Genomic DNA, 17707 nt, shown 5'->3' with positions numbered 1-17707 from the left:
ATTCATTTCTAAACGTGATTCACATAGATAGGTTTGTCTTCCCTTTTCAATTTATGAACAATGAGAAAAAAAATATAAAATATCCCACAATTCTCCTATAAAACTGTTGAATACCAGCACCTAGAGGCAATATATAAAATAATATTTTATTTCTATGCCTAGTTAAATATTTATCCATCTATGCAATGTCTTAAGATTAGGTCATGACTATTAGCAAAATTGGACAGTGCAACAGATATTGTTGCATATGTGATTCTAAATTTAAGTGTTTACAGGTTGTATGAACTTTATAAACAGCTTAAGTATAGGCTGCTATAGACTGGGCATAATCAGTTGGTCATAATTGTTCATTTACTGAGATATTAATCTTGCTGTTCTAATGTCTATGATTGCTTAAGGATCCTCATATTAACATTTGGTTCATTTTGGTAGTGATTGATGTAAAGATGAATTTTCAAGCATGAACTGTAGAAACTAACTGAATATAGAAATGTCTGACAAATGTGGTGCTGAGACAAGCAGCCAATATCTAACACATAGTATCCAAATATTCTTGGAGGTTTTTGGGTCTGTTGCACTCCATTGGCTGCAGTTTGTTCTTTTACTGAGGCTAAACTAAAATAAGTGACAAATCCAAGTGCCCTTTTAGAATAATACCTGGACATTTCAGCCCTTTTTCCTCATCTGTACTGTTATTCTCAAGGATAAGATTTTTGTTGGTGGCTTTTTTTTTTTTTTTTTTTTTTTTTCCTGGTGGTAGTGGTGGTTGGTTGGTTTTGTTTGTTTGTTTGTTTTTAAACAGACTTTTTCAAATGGAGATACTTGCCTAGAAATGGAAGGGGCAAGTTATAATGGTCAGGATTACTCAGGATTTTTGAGTCTCTCTGTTCTTTGGATGTGACCAGATTTCTGGGGTAATTTCTGTGTACAGATACGGTTCTGTTCCTCCATGCCCAAAGATGATGACCAAAAACCTTACTATCAATGTAGAAACGGTCCCAGTTTTAGGTTTTATTTCCACCCTGCAGATAAATGTTTTTAGCGTTGATGTGTTACAATATACGTCTTAAAATTTTACTTTAAAAAAAAAAAATCTAGAAATCTATGTATATCACATACTACAAAAACTATATTTTGATTCATTATTATACTCTTTAATTACAGAATTGTATATTTTTCCCTCAGGGCCTCACTTCATCTAATATGCAGGATGGATAATTAGCTTGAGATAGAGCTACATGAACACTTCTGGTTGCATCAGAACCAGATTTAAAAGTTCCATCTGTTTGTTCATGTCCTGTGCCATAGTTTAGTGCTCCCTTGGTCACGCTTAGGTTTCACTCTATTAATCCGATCACTGAAATGATAGATTTTAAAACTAGTTAAAAATATGTTTGTAGTTTTGGTTGGAGGGTTGATTTTGTTTGTTTGCTTTTCTGTTTGTTTTATTTTGGATCAGGTAATGTGTAATTTGGATCAACAGTAACATGGGATGTAGTGCAGCCTCAAAGATTCTTGCAGTGTTGCAACTGAAATGGCAGTGAGCCACAGGAGTAGAGTAGGAAGAAACAGAAGGGAGAGAAGATTTCTTAAATTCATTCTACACATAGATAAAACTTAAAAAGCTAAAATATCAAATCAGTGGTTCCTAGAAATGTTGCTTGAATTATACGTTGAATTATATATTTTTTTCTCTGCTTTATTACAGTGCTATCAGTGTAATATCAGATCACTTCATAATTTTTTGTCAGTTTATTTCACACGGTTTACAGTGTTAAGCCTGTCTTGCAGAAAAGGTGGCAGAAGGAGTCTGTGTATTAAATTTCTAACTCTAACTTAACCCTGGTAATAATTTTAATAATTTAATAATTTAATGATTAATTCAAAGCTAGTAATTTTATTCTGAGTCCAGACTGTTCAGATTACTTAATCTTGTTTATTTTTTCTATTTGAAATGCAGCCCCTGCTGACTTATACAATTTTTATGAAGTCTGTAACTGAAGGAGTTTAGAAATTATTATTCAAAAATTTGAATGAAATATTTTAAAATTGTTTAGGATCAAAGCATACTATTTCAGTCAAATGAAACAAATGTTTCTGTTTAAAACTTGCAAAAGGTACTTTCCAACCACACATGAAACAATTTTTTCCTTAAAACAAACAAACAAGCAAAAGTCTGCTTAGTTGTTTATTTTTCTACCAGGCAGTTCTGCAAATCAAATCCAGGACTCCAAAATACAGTACCTGGAAAACAAGGAGTGGACAGTCAAGAACAACATAGGGAAATTCTAAAGTAATAGGGTATCCTGGGCCCTGTGGGCATTGTTCAATTGCACCAATTCCAGTTTTTCTGGAAATTTTTCTTTTTTACTTAGAACACACCTTCCAGTTTCTTTAGCAGGAGAATTAAAGGTTCCATAGATAAACTGCTTATAAACTTGCCCCATGTTTCTTCTCCGTGTAGAAACCTTCTAAAGAATACATAAATCACTCCTGTTGGGGGGCTGAAGCTTGATTATATCATTAAAAACTTCACCACATGGTTGTAAAATCCAAAGATAACATGTCGGATTGTGCAGCAGCTGTAACAGTTGCTTTTCATAGGGTTACAATGCTCAGTGCTGCAACTTTAGAACTATCCAGTAATGTGATTTTTTACTACAACATTTGTCTAGATATTCTTCCCATATTTATCCAATCTTTATCCTAAAAATAAATATATTGTATTTGTCTATCCTACAGTGCCCATTATAGACACATATTGTATTCCAGAATTAAGGTTTAAACCACTTTCTATTGTAATGTCATATTCCATACATTTGTAACATAACTGGAGCACACTGAATTTACTAGATAGATTTTTTTTTTTTTAAAAAAAAAAAAAGCTTATTTAAGAAAAAACTCAAAAAGCAAAATAAAATGTTTCCATCTCCCTACAGAAAGAATGTTTCCATCTCCCTACAGAAAGACTAGATGATATATCTTAAATTTTCCATAGAGCTGTGAAAGCCTATGAATCAACGTATATTGAAAAAAAAAAAAAAAAAACCTTTTGGTAAGCAGCTACTACCCATGCCTTGTAACAATTTGAAATCTAATCTTTCTCCCATGATATCAGTATGAATATTTTGCTTTTTACCTGAATAGATGCAAGAACCAATGTGTTGATAACTGTATTATTCTCAATTTGATACATTTTATTATGAAAATGAAGCATACCAGGTATGTGACTGCAATCTTGAACTATGCTGGAGATGGCCAACTTAAATATTCTGCTTTATATATAACTTTAGTTGTGTGTGACACCAAGCATGGAAGAGGTGAATGTTATTCTTAATGTTTTGAAGATTTTCATTGCAGGAAATTGTTACAATATTTGGTGAAATATTGTCATGATAAATGTATATTGAAAAGGTTATAATAAAATGATTGCATTATATTTCATAAAAATTAGTATATACAACAAAAAAGAATGAAGTTGCTGCAATTGAGTCACTTACATTTTCTGTATGGAGCTAAAATATGCTTTTCTACTTAATACGTTTTAAGTTTATTTGGAATGTTTGCCTTTTTTTTTTTTTTTTTTTTTTCTCTTAGTAATTACCCAAGGTATCTGTCAAATATGGAGGATGAAGTCCTAAAACCTAAATTAAATAGTAAAGAGTGAAATAAATCTAATTGAATAGAGAAGGATTTCTTTCACCTTTTTCCTTTATAAAAAGTTAGTGAAGAAGCATGCTGTGGAAGTGTCTGAAACTCTTTTGTTTGCTTCAGCTAACAGTACTGAACCTAAAGAAAGTAGCAACTCTTCTTTGAGTGGTCTGTGTCTATTATTAGGTGTTTTGCATATTAAGGTAAGTGGATTAGTCAGCATGGCTGTTTACTAAAGGGCAGGAGGTGATCTTGCAACCTTGTTAGGTTTCTAATGATGCCTTTAGAATGCAGCCTTACAGAGGGTTTGCAGCATCAGGCAACATACTGAGTTGTACCAAAAGGGTTGAAACAGGAGAGCAACTACAACAGCTACTACCACAAAACTTAAAATCTGCCCTATTTGTTTTCCTGATTCCTGTGGTTTTTTTTCTCAGATAATGGAGAAGACTGAGAGGCCATAACCTTCTACATTACTAAGTGTCTTTATGTGACGGCTTGCTGAACATTGTTAGTTGAAAAATATTTGCTATTCTAATTAAAACATTACTGGTTTTTTAGCATCTGGGAAAGATTCTTCAGCATGGACTGTAAGAGTTGATGGGGAAATGGTTGCTATGGATCTATTTCCTGAGCTAGTGTGGCACAACATGTAACAGGATTTAATTTTCATCTCTTCCATGCTGCAGTTTCTTCAGGATGATGTGGCCATATATTTCACCAGAAGTCACCCAGAAAGCGTAGCACAGCACTGATAACAGTTGTTTCCTCAGAAATGATACAAATGTCTATGTCTCCAGCCCCCTTTAGGAAGATTTCTAAAAGTAATGAAAATCAATCTATGAAATTATGTGATGTTTCATCTAGTAGTTGACTAGTAGGCAAGCTCCTAGCATTATTTCAAGAAACTGAGGTTGGCATTTCTCAGCTATCTTATTAAAGAAATTCTTTTCCTAGTCCTTGATACTTTCATAAACAGAGAATGAAATGTATAGGCTTTTCAACCAAGCCTTAATTGTGTACCATTCATACAAAACAGTCTCAGAATATGAGAAAACTTCTCTCACCTGCAAATCTATGTTTCATGTCATATAGGTCAAAATATACATAATATTTTATATATTATGTACATAATATAAAATACATTATAAAATATACATAATGTATAGAAAATGACACATGACAAACTGGAAAGAAATTTTGTGCATTTATTGTCTGTTTATTTATATTTTCAAATTTCCTATGAAAAGGTAATACACAACTTTTATTTAAAATTACGGTAAGTAAAGAGTTCCAAGTGAGTATCGGTTGTTAAAATTGCTCAAGTGAATTTGTATTTCACATTTATTAGCTTCACTAAACTGTGAACTTTCCATGCTTTTTTCAAGAATGTGTTAGGCTTATTTTTATGAGGGTGAAAAAGTGTTATATTAAATAGAACAATTAACCATTGCTGACTTAAGACTCTCCGGGTGAAATACTTGAACCTTCTATTTCTGCTGTAGAGATCTATATATAAACATCTTTTATATCTCTATATTCTATTGAAGTGTAATACAGTGGATTTATTTTCATGCTCATTTAAAAGGACTCCTTCAGCTTAAAATTTTACTTAGTTGATAGTTTATTAATTTAATTAACATTACTTAATAATACTGTTAATTGAATGCAATATTTGTGTGAATGAAATATATGCTTTTGAGATGGGGAATCTGGAAGCAAGAAACTGTAGCAAGAAAGCAACTAACGTAACATATTGCATTAAATAAACGAAATATAATTTCAAAAGCAAATGCATTAGCAAAACTGGAAGCCCGTATGCAACATATGCAAGGCTGTATTTACATATTGTTTACGCAATAAATAAAATATGTTATTTTCCATTATTCAACAATGGGTATTTTTAGGATCAGACAAGTCAAAATTTCATTTCAGCCCAGAGGTGCACAGCAGTTTAAAAATTACTCTATTTGACATTACATGTGCCTCTGAGACTTATTCTTCCTCGCAACGCTGCTAAACATGATAAAAAATTAACTGGATCATAGTGCCAGGGCTGTGGTCGTCAAAATTCCTGCTTTCCCACCTAATTCTCTGCTTTGGCAGAGCATGAATTTGGACGTCATCCAGCGCCTATTTGCAAGGCTGTGTCCCCCAGGCACTTGGGAGGAGGAAGGGAAAGGCGAGAGCGATGTGCCACCGTTAGGTGGCTCACTAGGAATGCGTTTGGGGCGGCCCCGGCTGTGCCCACCCCTCCTCCACCGCGCCTGGCGCTCCGAGCCTGGGGCTGTCTGCCGCTGGAGCTCTTCTGCAATGTGTGAGTCATTTACAGGAATAAGGAGAAAAAGGCCCTGTCTTTGAGTTCCAGAATAGCCGAGACCTGGGTCTTGCTCTGAGGAAAGTGTTCACAAACTGCAGTGTAAGGAGAGGTCTATTTGCCTGGCGTTACTGCCTGCCCCTTTGTTCCTTGTGTCCTTGGCAGAGGCTGAAAGAACTGGGCCTGTAATACTTGGGCCCTGCTGTGCCACTTAAAGAAATAATAAGCCATTGTCTTCATTAAGCAAGCCTTGTTTTAGCAAACAGAATTCAGATACTAAAAAGGGAACATTTTTAAGGGGGGAGAATTAGAGACAGGGATGCTTTACAAAATTCCCTAGAGAAACTGCTTTGTTTCCACTATTTTATTGCTACTTACTGAGAAGATTCATATTCAAATAGGTTGGGGTTGTGAATCGGTCGTTTGCACATTCTCATGCACCCAGGAAGGCTATGATTATGGCTAATTACAATGACGAATGAAATCCTAACAAGAGTGCTCAATCAGATTGCTGTTCATGCATGAAGCAACTAAGACTAGCCAATGGAGGTGTGATTTGGGTAATTACAAACAATGGGGCTAAGTTGAAAAAAGCTTAGTAAATCTGCTCGAGACAAAATAAGGTCTAATTAATCACTTTAAGTTCTGAATTCTCCAGATGATCTGCATGCTCTGTTCTATTTAGCATTCTTTTAATAGACTTAGTCTAAGGAGCAAGAATGCTTCCTTTTTGCTCATACTTCCACTGGATAGAATGCAAGTGTTTCAAAATATTCTGACTTTCCTTTGTGACAATAATGTTGCAACCTGTTTTTTCAGACAAGCAGACGGAATGGTAGAAAAATAAACATACTGCTATATGCCTTGCTAGCAGCGTAATTATCTACTCGAGAAAAACGATGAAGTTAGTTAAATTGTCATAGTATTATTGACCTCATTCCCAAATCTTATTTAATGGGAATTTTGACATTGCCTCCGAAGACAGCAGATTGAAATTTGCCTTAAAAGACCGTTGTATTCAGGTTAATATAAATAAATTACTAAATACTCATATTTTGAATTTCAATTTTTTTTCCTTATTTTTGGATAAAGAAATATATATAAAATCAAATTATGTCTAACCTTTTGGCAATGAAACTGAGAGGTTTTGTTTGATGCATTAATACAAATTCCAAATGTTATTTTAAACATTCTGTTATGTGAGCCAATATTTTCTTACAAAAAATCCTCAGATTAGATTGTCTGGATGTAGTCACTATACTGAGGATAATAACATATGAGTAACCCATAACCTGGCTTTGGTACATTAAGGAACATTTTGGGAACTATTCTTGCAGATTCACTTGGTGTGAAGAGATCACCTGGGTATTTGACTTCAATTAAACCTTTCTTTGAAATATCCTTTGAGATAAGCCCTTTAGGTTTTGAACTTTTAAGAACAATCATTGTTTACAATTGTTATTAAATAATAATAGCTCTTCATATTAAGGTTTCCAACATTAATATGTTCATCCTCAGAAAGCTATCTGTGTCTGTCTTTTTATGCATTTTAAGTATTAAGGTATTATTCTCAGTTTAAAGGAGTGAGAGGAGTATTTCCACCTTTTCTCTCAAAGAAAGGAGTCTATCTCTCTCATTGATGTGAAAACCAAGATACGAAATAGTAATTCCTATATCAGAAAAGTCCAACAATGCTTTGCTCTTTAAGGCAGGTAGGAATAAGAGTTTTCTGCTGTTATTAAGCCATAGCTATCTTCTCTGTTCCAATGGATTGAGGTATATTTAAGCCTTGCTGTATTGTGAAAATTATATTAAAAACATACATGAAAAAAAAAAATCTATTAATTGTATTTGCTTTAGTTTTTGGCAGATCATTATTTTTTTAAAGATATCATTAGCTGTAATTTTAGTCCTAAGGTAATATAAGAGAGGACAAAACTAAGACTACTATATTTGTATTACAAAGTTATAAGTTAGAATTTCTTTAAAATATGAAACATTTATGGAATACATAGTGGCATAGTATAATATAAAGGTGTAATTGGTATTTGTTTCTGGATGACCTACATATTGCCTATGAAACCTTTGTTTTCTCAGTGTAAAGTTTTTTTCACTGTAACAATATGGAACTGTAGAAGGGCAGCCTAAATAGCACTTTATCTGATCAAGAAATAAAGTTACCAAATAGGCTTATGTAAGATGTTATTTGAAGTAAGTGGAAAGAAAATCTGATTTTTTTTAGTGTGTTACAGAATGTTGTAGATTTCAGCTTGTTGTCTTCCTGCATTTACATATATATCCTCCACGAAATCTGAGTAGAGAGCATTTCTAATAAATAGCTGTCCAGTGACTTGCGGTATTCCTAATTGAGTTATTGAGGAAAATAAATAAATAAATAAATAAATAAACTGCCCTATGAAGTTACTTTGGATATAAACTAGATACATTCCCAGAAATTAAAAAGAAAAACAGCAAAACTAATGATGCTTAAAAACCTACAATTTATTTAATTTATTCTGCTTGTCAGAAACTTTGGGGGTATAGGAAATACAGATACTTTAAAGGCGTCTCTGACAATTTATTCCCACAGGCATCAGCTTAGATATTTCAGTTTTACAGAAGGAGGCATTTAATTGACAAAGTATGCTGGAAAGTATAGTGCGGATAGAACACTACCGTATTTTGTCCAGTGTTAGAAGGATCCAGTGTTATTTATGGATCAGGATGTTGTATCAGTTTGCCATCTATACTACTCTTGCCTATCTTGTTGATGCTTAGCATAGGAGGCATTAGAGACTCATACCTGTGTAGGTTAAGTGCGTGTTATACCTATAATACAAGATACTTCTACTGCAACATGTGAAAGACATTCTACAAGTAATTAAAACAAATAATCATTACAACTTTGATCTTGCCAACTATTTCTTTCATAATTATTTAATGATTATTTTTTATTATTTTTACTCTTTATTTCAATCTAATCACAATATTAATGTCATTGTAATTTTTTTTTCTTCTGGGACATATACTTTGTAATTGATTCCTTTTTGTTGAGTTATTGCAGAGTAGTTACTGCTGGGGTACTAACACACCATCTCCTGTTCTTACCCTCGTCTTGAGTGGTTTCAAAAAATCTTTATCAGTATAGCGATAGTTTATTTATTTATTTATTTGTTTGTTTGTTTGTTTGTTTATGCAGTTTATGCAGTTTATTGCAGTTTATACAGGCTTTTGAGTAATATTCTTAAGTCCGATTTAAGTAATGAATAGCATAGTAATATGGCAGTTGCAGAAAAAGTTCTTATGAGTCTTCTTTCTGTTAACATAATTTTTAAAAAACACAGAACAATCAGAGGAATTATCCAGTATTTACTGGATGTAAACTTCCATTGCTTGCTTTTCTCTGACAATATTACCTATGTTGTAAATGATAATTTCCAGAAGATTCCAGGACAGATATATGTCAGTAACTATTTATTGATATAAAAGTATTGCATTTGATAGCAGCTCACATGTGTTAATTGTAGCCTTAATTAATTAATTAATTAACATCTATTCTTCCACACAGTTTTGTTTTAGAATTTATCCATCACTTTACTGGCCACAGTAAAAATGGGAAAAGTTATATTTTATGCAGTGGTAAGAGCTACATGATTGAATTTCATTTTGGAATGATGAACATTTTTTTAATTTAAGTAGCCTATCAATTACAAATATATCTCTGCATATATTGGCATTGTGACAGGAATGAACTAGGAAAAATAAGCTCTCCAAATACTTTGACAAGTGTTTATTTTATTATCTTGTCAATGTTAGCACTTGATGAGTGTCCTGTTAGTTTGTAATAAAGTGTGTGTTAGAATGCCATAAACAATCAAATTTAGTATATAAATGAATCAAAACATAACAGCTTAATCTGTATCTTTTTCCTAAATATGAAATTTGTTCATACTTTATGTACAAGCATTTCAAGCAACTATTTCAAGGGTGTTAAAAACATATACTGTGGAATTTTATAATAGAAATTATTGCCATCTTCAGGCAGAAAGTATTTAAATACTTGTTTATTTGTAATTAGACAATCTTTTGTCGATTGATCTGTTTAGAACCTCATGCATCCTTTCCATAGTTTCCACATTATAGCTGTGGAACAACAATATTCCCTTCAGAAGACTCTAAAAGGAAAGGAAGAAAGAAAGAAAAATAACTGATTTCTTGCTCTTGACAGAACTTTTTTTACCAACCCAACAGGAATTGACATGAACTGGTTGCTGGGTAACCTACAGCTGTTCCAGTAAGAATATCTTATGTCAAGCATTCCTCTGGGCAGGGATATTTAGGACCACGTCAAGAATTAGAAGAAAGTAGTAGGAAAAGAACCTTAGTTTAGCTGAGAGTTTTTTAAAACATATTTGTGATTCCTTGGATTTTATTATAATTTTATCATAATACTGTTTAATTGATGTAAATTATGATATAAAGTACCAAGTTGTGCCAGATCTGTTGCTGGAAACAATACTGCCATGTAAAAGTACACAGGGAAGTCTTCATTGGCAGTTTTTGACAGTTTAAAAATATTTTTAGTGAATAGCTAGGACTGTCATATGACAATAAATACTAAAATAGTACATAGTGCAGTATAATTTCAAGCTCAAAGGGACATATTACAGTCAAGCACAGAACTGTGTATGACTTTCTTCAGAACATTTTAATTATTCTTAAATCACAAAATGGTTTAGTACTTTGATTTCATGTTGTTTTCCTTGCTGTTTTTCTCCGTCCTGCTCTATATCTATTCTCTTCTTCCTGAAACTGCTGAGAAAATCCTACCATAAGAATTAACTTTTTTAAAGGAAACTAGTCTAGTTGACTGGTTGAATGAGAAAAAGAAAGCAGAACTATACTTGGAAAATATTTTTAGGTCTTACTATTCAAATTGTTGTTTTCAAGAAGTAGCTATAAGGTCCTTCAATTCCAAATACTTCCCATGCAACTTGGAAGAAGACGAGTTTATATGACAAGTCTGAGTCTATTCATACATTAAATTAATAGATTAAGATATATTTTCATAATAGTTATAACATGAAGAATAATATGATTCTAAAAAAATCTCTAAATAGAGACACTTTAAAATAATGCGTCTATAATTCACTTTAAAATGTGTGCTGTTTAATGAAAACCCGTGAGTCTAGAATGTTTTTAATGAGATTTAAAACAGTCAAGGGATACATATCTGACAGGATAAAGTATTTCAAAAAAGCACTAGGCTGCAGAAATGAGTAGTTGGAGGAAGTCAGCACTGCCCACTCTTCATAATCCCCAAATCCATTTACTTCCTTTAGAAAGTGTCTTGGTTTCAGCTGCGATGGAGTTAATTTTCTCCTAGTTGCTGCTATGGTGCTGTGTTTGGGATTTAGGATGAGAATAAGGCTAATAACAATGTTATATAAAGTGGCAATGCAAAACATTTATTGAAATGAGAAAATGAATTGAAAGGATGTTTCTAATGCCTGTGGTAAGTTTATATCATATATCTATGATAAACATAGCTGTGTAAAACAAGACTTACTTCATACTGCAGTGAGTAAACACATAATGAATACCATGTTTAGTATCAGTTGAGAGAGGTATTAGTGGCATACCTGAATTTTTCCCTTAAGCAATGTTGCACTGTATTTTGAAGTCTTGTTACATGTATAAAATAAGCTTTATTTATCTTAAAGTAGGAGTATTCTTAATGGTTAAAATAGCTGCCAAACATAATTCTACCTCTGAAATATTAATTTCCTTTATTTTGAAATTAAATATATCAGTTTCTGCACATAATAATGAAGTAATGCTTGTGCATTCTGTTAAGGAGAAGATTAAATAAGTTCCTTGGCTAGTCTCTTCTAGTCTCTTTCTACATTCACTTTTTGGCATAGTACATCTTTAAAGTTCCTTTGACATGTAGATAGTCAAATTACAATTTGCCTGGTTGCATGGGTAGTGACCGTTTTATTTCTGCTACTGAGTTACATGAGGAAAGAATTATTATAGAATGGTTTGGGTTGGAAGGGACTTTACAGACCATCGAATTTAAACCCTCCTGCCATGGGCGGGGAACCTCCCACCAGACCAGGTTGCTCAAAGCCCCATCCAGCCTGGCCTTGAACACTCCCAGGGATGGGGTAACCACAGCTTCTCTGCGCATCCTGTTCCAGTGCCTCAACACCCTCTGAGTAAATAATTTCTTCCTTATATCTAGTCGAAATCTGCCCTCCTTTAGTGCAAAGCCATTACCTCTTATCCTATCAGTACATACCCTGATAAAGAGTCTATCTTCCCGCATTTTTTGTAGGTTCCCTTTTAATGGACCTTCTCTTTTTATTTTATTTTTTTTGTTATTCAGTTCATATATTTGACCGACAGTTATACATTGTGCTTCAAACTGAATTTTGGGCCTGCTGTAATGTAACTGAAGTTGATAAAAAGTCTCCCGTTCATTTTAGTAAGAATACCAGTCTTGTATGAGAACAAAACAGATTGCACTTGAATTCAGTGAATACTGAAAATGTAGATTAATTGTTTTGTTACCCAAAGTGAATTGCAAATTACAATGATCATGTTCTTTTTTTTTTCTTTTTTTTTTTCTGTTCAGAGCTCTATAAAATGTTATATCTTATTATCCATAAGAACTATATACTTCCATACTCATTCAAAGGTCTGTTTGTCTCATTTGTATCAGTGAATGTGTTAGAATAGGTAGGGAAAATATCAATGAGGTAAATATTTCTGCTGTATTCCCCTGACATACCCTTCCAGTTTCCAGAAATCAGCGGTTTAGCAGCCTCCAATTTTTTGCATTTAAGAAGACTGCATGGACCTTTTCTAATTCTTTTAAACTTACTAGTTTGATCTCCACAATATACTTCGTCAACAAAATCTGTAATTTCATTGTGCATTGTATGAAAATAAAATGCTTTCTTTCATTTTCAGTTTATGTTTGATTGTTTATTTTTCTCTTTTATATTGGAAAAAGTTGAAGTATTTTTACTTATTCACTCCACCTATTCTGTTCATGCTTTCTGATGTATTCTGCTGAGTCATCACTTTTTCTAAACAGAACGATTCTATTATTCTCTCCACTTTAAAAAAATGACAATATGTGCCTCTAGAAATCAGTGCTTCCTTCGTTATCTTCTCAACTTCTACACACTCTTTAATGTTGTATGGCTAGAAATTTCTGCAGTAATCAAGCATTGTGGATTTACCATCTGACATAATGAAGTTTTATGCTAAGTGCTTAATGTTTAGCAATATTTGCAATTATTTTGTTAGCCTTTGTGACTGTCATCAAACAACATGACTGCATTTTCAGGGATTCAAAATCTTCTTGAGTAATTCACAGGTAAAATTATGGTTATTTGATTGTTTTCCCTCATATATATTACTCCGCATTTATCAATAATTAATTTAATCTATCATGTTATCACCCTTTTCTGGCTGGGAGGATAGTTACAGAAGTAAACTGAGCAAATCTTGATGATGATGATGAATGTAAGACAAATATTTAGGAAATGGGACTGCTCATAAATTCATTCTTCTGTATTCTTATTAAAGTAGTTGATCCATGTGTGACAAGACACAGATTCTTTCAAAATACATTAACACATCTGCTCAGAAATAGTCTACCATAAAGGTAAGCTATCAGCTTGTAAACGAAAAATACATTGTAAGCAAAACTTTAGTTGCTAATTTCTAAATTCTAAAGGATAATACAAATTTTGAGGAGAAAAATTGAAAATTTAAAACAGATAATAACTTTAAAACTATTCAAAATCACATAGATTAATGGGCAGTATAAATTTTTCGTATAATAGTAGAAGAGAGTCAAATGAAAATCACACTTTCTGAAAGCTACTGATAATTCTAACTGTATTGCAAGAATGAAAAGATGAGAGACTCCCCCTAAAGTATATGTTGATAGATAGTACTTTCAGTTAAAGTGTAGTAGCCTATCTTTATGTGAATTGTGACTATAATAAAACTAAAAATCTTAAAACAGTACTCCATCTATCACTGACAATGATATCACTGGCAAGGCAGATGAAATCTAATTTAAGATTTTATTTTTACTCTAACAATTGTTTTACTGCCACATTGTCATTAGTGTGTATTTTTTTAGCATTGAGTATGGTTTTTCACAGTTCCAAATATCAAGCATTTTAAGAATAGCGTTTTTCTTTTTTCTGGTCGTGTGTTTTTTTGTTTGTTTGTTTGTCCAGTAATGGACTGTTCATTGTACTTCAGTGTTGCTTGCCGCAGTTCATTGAATAGTTGTTTAAAATATATAAACCCTTCCACTTTCACCCTTTCAGTTCAGCTGTTGACTGGTAGTCTATATTTCAAATAATCAAGATATTATACTTTTATATCCTTCAGGACTATAGTGGAAAGGAGGTAAAACCTGACCGTTTCTTCAAGGGAGGACACAATTGATAAATGACACATAATCAAAGAAAAATATTGGTCTTTAGCAGCACAAGATGGAGTATTATCCATAATTGCTATTAAAGTTCATTCCCAAACAATGAATGACTTTGTTTACTTTTTCTTTTTTATATTTGCTGTTGATATTATAAATGATCATATTTTCCAATAAAAAGCTATATTGTTCTATGTGATAACCATACACAGCTTGCATAGCTGTTCAGAAAAGATTAACTTTTTTTTTTTTTTTTATTAATGAGATGAGCAGATCAGACTGATAGAGCTGCTGCATCTAGAAGTCTGTTTTCTAGCAAACTGAAATAGTACTTTATATAGAAAGAAAAAGTTCATGCTGGAAAACACATCTTAGCAATATTTGCAATTATTTTGTTATATTATTTGTTATATTGTTTTAACAAATATTTAGTTATATTATTTGTTATATTATTATTTTGTTATATTTTATTATATACATGCCATAATTTTCATTTTGATGTAACTTTTTGTAATCTTTCTAAAGTAATGGGTTTTTAACACCTATTTTTTATTACATCTTTATTATTATTCATAGAATCAATATGTCTAGAATCTTTGGTAATTTGGAATATGTTTTACAGCACATACAACATATGTTTTAGGGTATGTGAATTTGTGGATTTTGAGTTTTTGTTTCTGAGATTGACTTGAAACATGCTAGTAGTAAAACTACAAGTCTACAGACTCAGTATCCTTAGCTGCTGCATTAAGCAACAAATATGTGATTTATTAGTTTTCAACCTATATCTCATAGACATATTTTGTGAAGGAATGAATGCAGACTATTGTTTACTATCTAAATCAGCTTTGTCAGAGAAAAACTCTCCAATAATATTTTTAAGTCAAAATATACTGATGAATTCTTTTGTGGCCTGTGATCAAACAATTATGAACGGCTGTTTTCTTTCTTATAATTGCATATTGAATTTGAAGAAGAGACAAAGCTATCCAGGCTGAAATACACTTTTTATTAAAATGTTTATTTGGCTTGCAGTCACTGTTTAAATCACTATCTACCTAATAACCTGATAGGACTTTTATGTTCTGATTACTTTCTATTTAAAAGTTTCTTTTAAGATGTTTGGAGTTCGTGTTTGTTATATCAAATATTAAAATTAACCTTATCTGTAAAATATGGTAAAGCACCAGTAATGGCAATATAATTTTGTGTATTTTCTTTGAAAGATCAATCTATAGTAATAAACAACAGTGACAAGTAATGTTATGGCCCCAAATAGAATAAATAAAACCTATTAAGGAGACATGAGGGCACATTTGAAAATTGGCAAACATTTAGGAGATAAATTAGTAGGCAGTATTGCTCAGACACCCAACTAAATTAGAAGATTAAAATATATATTACTGTGGGGAAGAATTGTCATAAACTCCCTATATAAAAGTTCAATAGAAAATTGAGATTATATTACTTTTTTGTTTGTTTTTAAAATAGATTTCTGGTGGTTCTTAATTCTGTATCTAAATCCAAGATACCAAACTTCCAGTTATATGTCTCTTCTCAACCTCTTTCTCTTTAGTAATACATCTGTTCTCTGTGGGGCTTATGGCCAAAAAATATTTAGATTGAACTCCTGACTTCCTAAAAATAAACATTTTTTGCTGAAGTCAGGAATATTAATATCTGAGTAAGTATTTCACAGTGTTTCACTAGAAGACAGAACTAGATAGAAGTTAGACAGATGTTTAACAGTTTGTACATTACCTCATGTTGCTAGACTACTGAAAGACATGAGAGACTTTCTTGTAAACACATTCACTATGCAAATTTAGCTTGGTAGGTAGGCAGAAATTGGATCACCTTGGTTCAAATGTAAATAAATAAAAAAATCACTAAAAGAAAACTCCTTATTTTGCCTTTTGACTCTAAGGCATTTATCCTTCTGTTAATCTTTTACCATTAAAAATGAGTCTCACCATGAAATTAATATGTAATCAGCTGGATTTCATCAAAGCAAAGGGTGCAATTTCTTCTGCCTTATATAACTGATGCAATGTAACATGAAAATCCTGTTGAACATCCTGCTGATGTTTTCTATGAGTAGCCTTTAAAAAAAGGTTGTGGTAGGAAAATATATGTATCATATTTTATTTGTGAACTTCAGAAACTGTGTCACTTTCTATCCTCACAAAGGTAGAAAATAAAGTTTGTAAAATAATTTCTGAAAGGAGAAAAAGTATGAAATAGATTGAAATGGAAGTGAAGGAAATTAATAGCAGAGTAACGGGTAACAAAAGAATTGACTGATATACTTGTTTCTTTACGATGATTTGCATGAAGTACATTAATTAATTTTTAGATATGAAGCTGCAACAGAGTTGACTAGGATTAAGAAGGTGTAATGGTTTATGAGGCTAGAAGTCATATAACAATGCATATTGCTTTGTGTTACTGCATTTTACTTTCTCAGTCTTTCAGAAAGCTGATGTGATCTGAATATAGAAAGTAAAACAGATGAGGCAACTATTTAAGAAGGAGAGAAGACTACAAGAACTGTACAGGAAAGAGCAGGGAGAGTAAAAATGGGTTAGCGGAAATTGGAAAAAAAGTTTTGTAGAATTTAGAACTTCATTTTAAAAGGCAGTAAGGAAAAAAGAAAGGAAAGGAAGAAAGAAAAATAAATAGAGAGAGGAAAAGAGGAAATAGATTCCAGGCAATTGCCCTTCTAGCTGCTGAGGATGAAGGCAAAGTACTTCTAGGTACAGGTGTGGGGCTGACCTTGGCTCTTGTCTTAGGCCTGTAAATCTTGTATTCTAATACATAAGCAGAACAGACATAGGTTTAATACCTATGGTAGGTAGTAGAAGAAAAAAGATAAGCTATTATTAATTTTAAACTGTATTTCCAATCAAGAACTTACTCTTTTTCTATTAGCCAATGTCAGTGTGCACAAGTTTTATTCTCATCACTATATGATGTTATTCTTAACAGCATAATGCTCGATGAAAGAAACTGCATTGAAGTGTTTACACTGAGTCTCATTGAATTTCTCAAATAAATTACAAAAATATCTGTTTGATGCTGCAGGAAGTCTTTGTTTATTGAAATGATACTGGTTTTATTTTTTAATTAATCTTTGAAATTGTTGGGGAGTTATGAAGATGCAATATGTTTATACAAGGCTATTGAGAAAATTGTCTACTCATGTGAGACATTACTTTGCCAAAGGAAGAGTACAGACTTTTATATACATATATGCATAATAAATGTTTGTA

The 17707-nt window shown here is 32.2% G+C and overlaps 1 protein-coding gene and 1 long non-coding RNA gene across 2 annotated transcripts in view; one reads left to right on the top strand and one right to left on the bottom strand.

The window, feature by feature from the left end:
- PACRG (parkin coregulated) overlaps positions 1-17707 on the top strand; it is a 210800-nt gene that overhangs the window by 62199 nt on the left and 130894 nt on the right. The window lies entirely within an intron of this gene.
- On the bottom strand, positions 1119-2856 carry LOC118165318. Its single transcript, XR_004749982.1, has 3 exons — positions 2372-2856; positions 2201-2244; positions 1119-1529 (listed from the first exon to the last, which is right to left on the bottom strand). It is a non-coding gene; the product is annotated as an uncharacterized LOC118165318 (long non-coding RNA).

This window comes from Oxyura jamaicensis, chromosome 3 (genome assembly GCF_011077185.1).
Source record: "Oxyura jamaicensis isolate SHBP4307 breed ruddy duck chromosome 3, BPBGC_Ojam_1.0, whole genome shotgun sequence".
Taxonomy (NCBI): Eukaryota; Metazoa; Chordata; class Aves; order Anseriformes; family Anatidae; genus Oxyura; species Oxyura jamaicensis.
The sequence above is the reverse complement of the archived record's forward strand: the minus strand, read 5'-3'. Positions and strand labels throughout refer to the sequence as shown.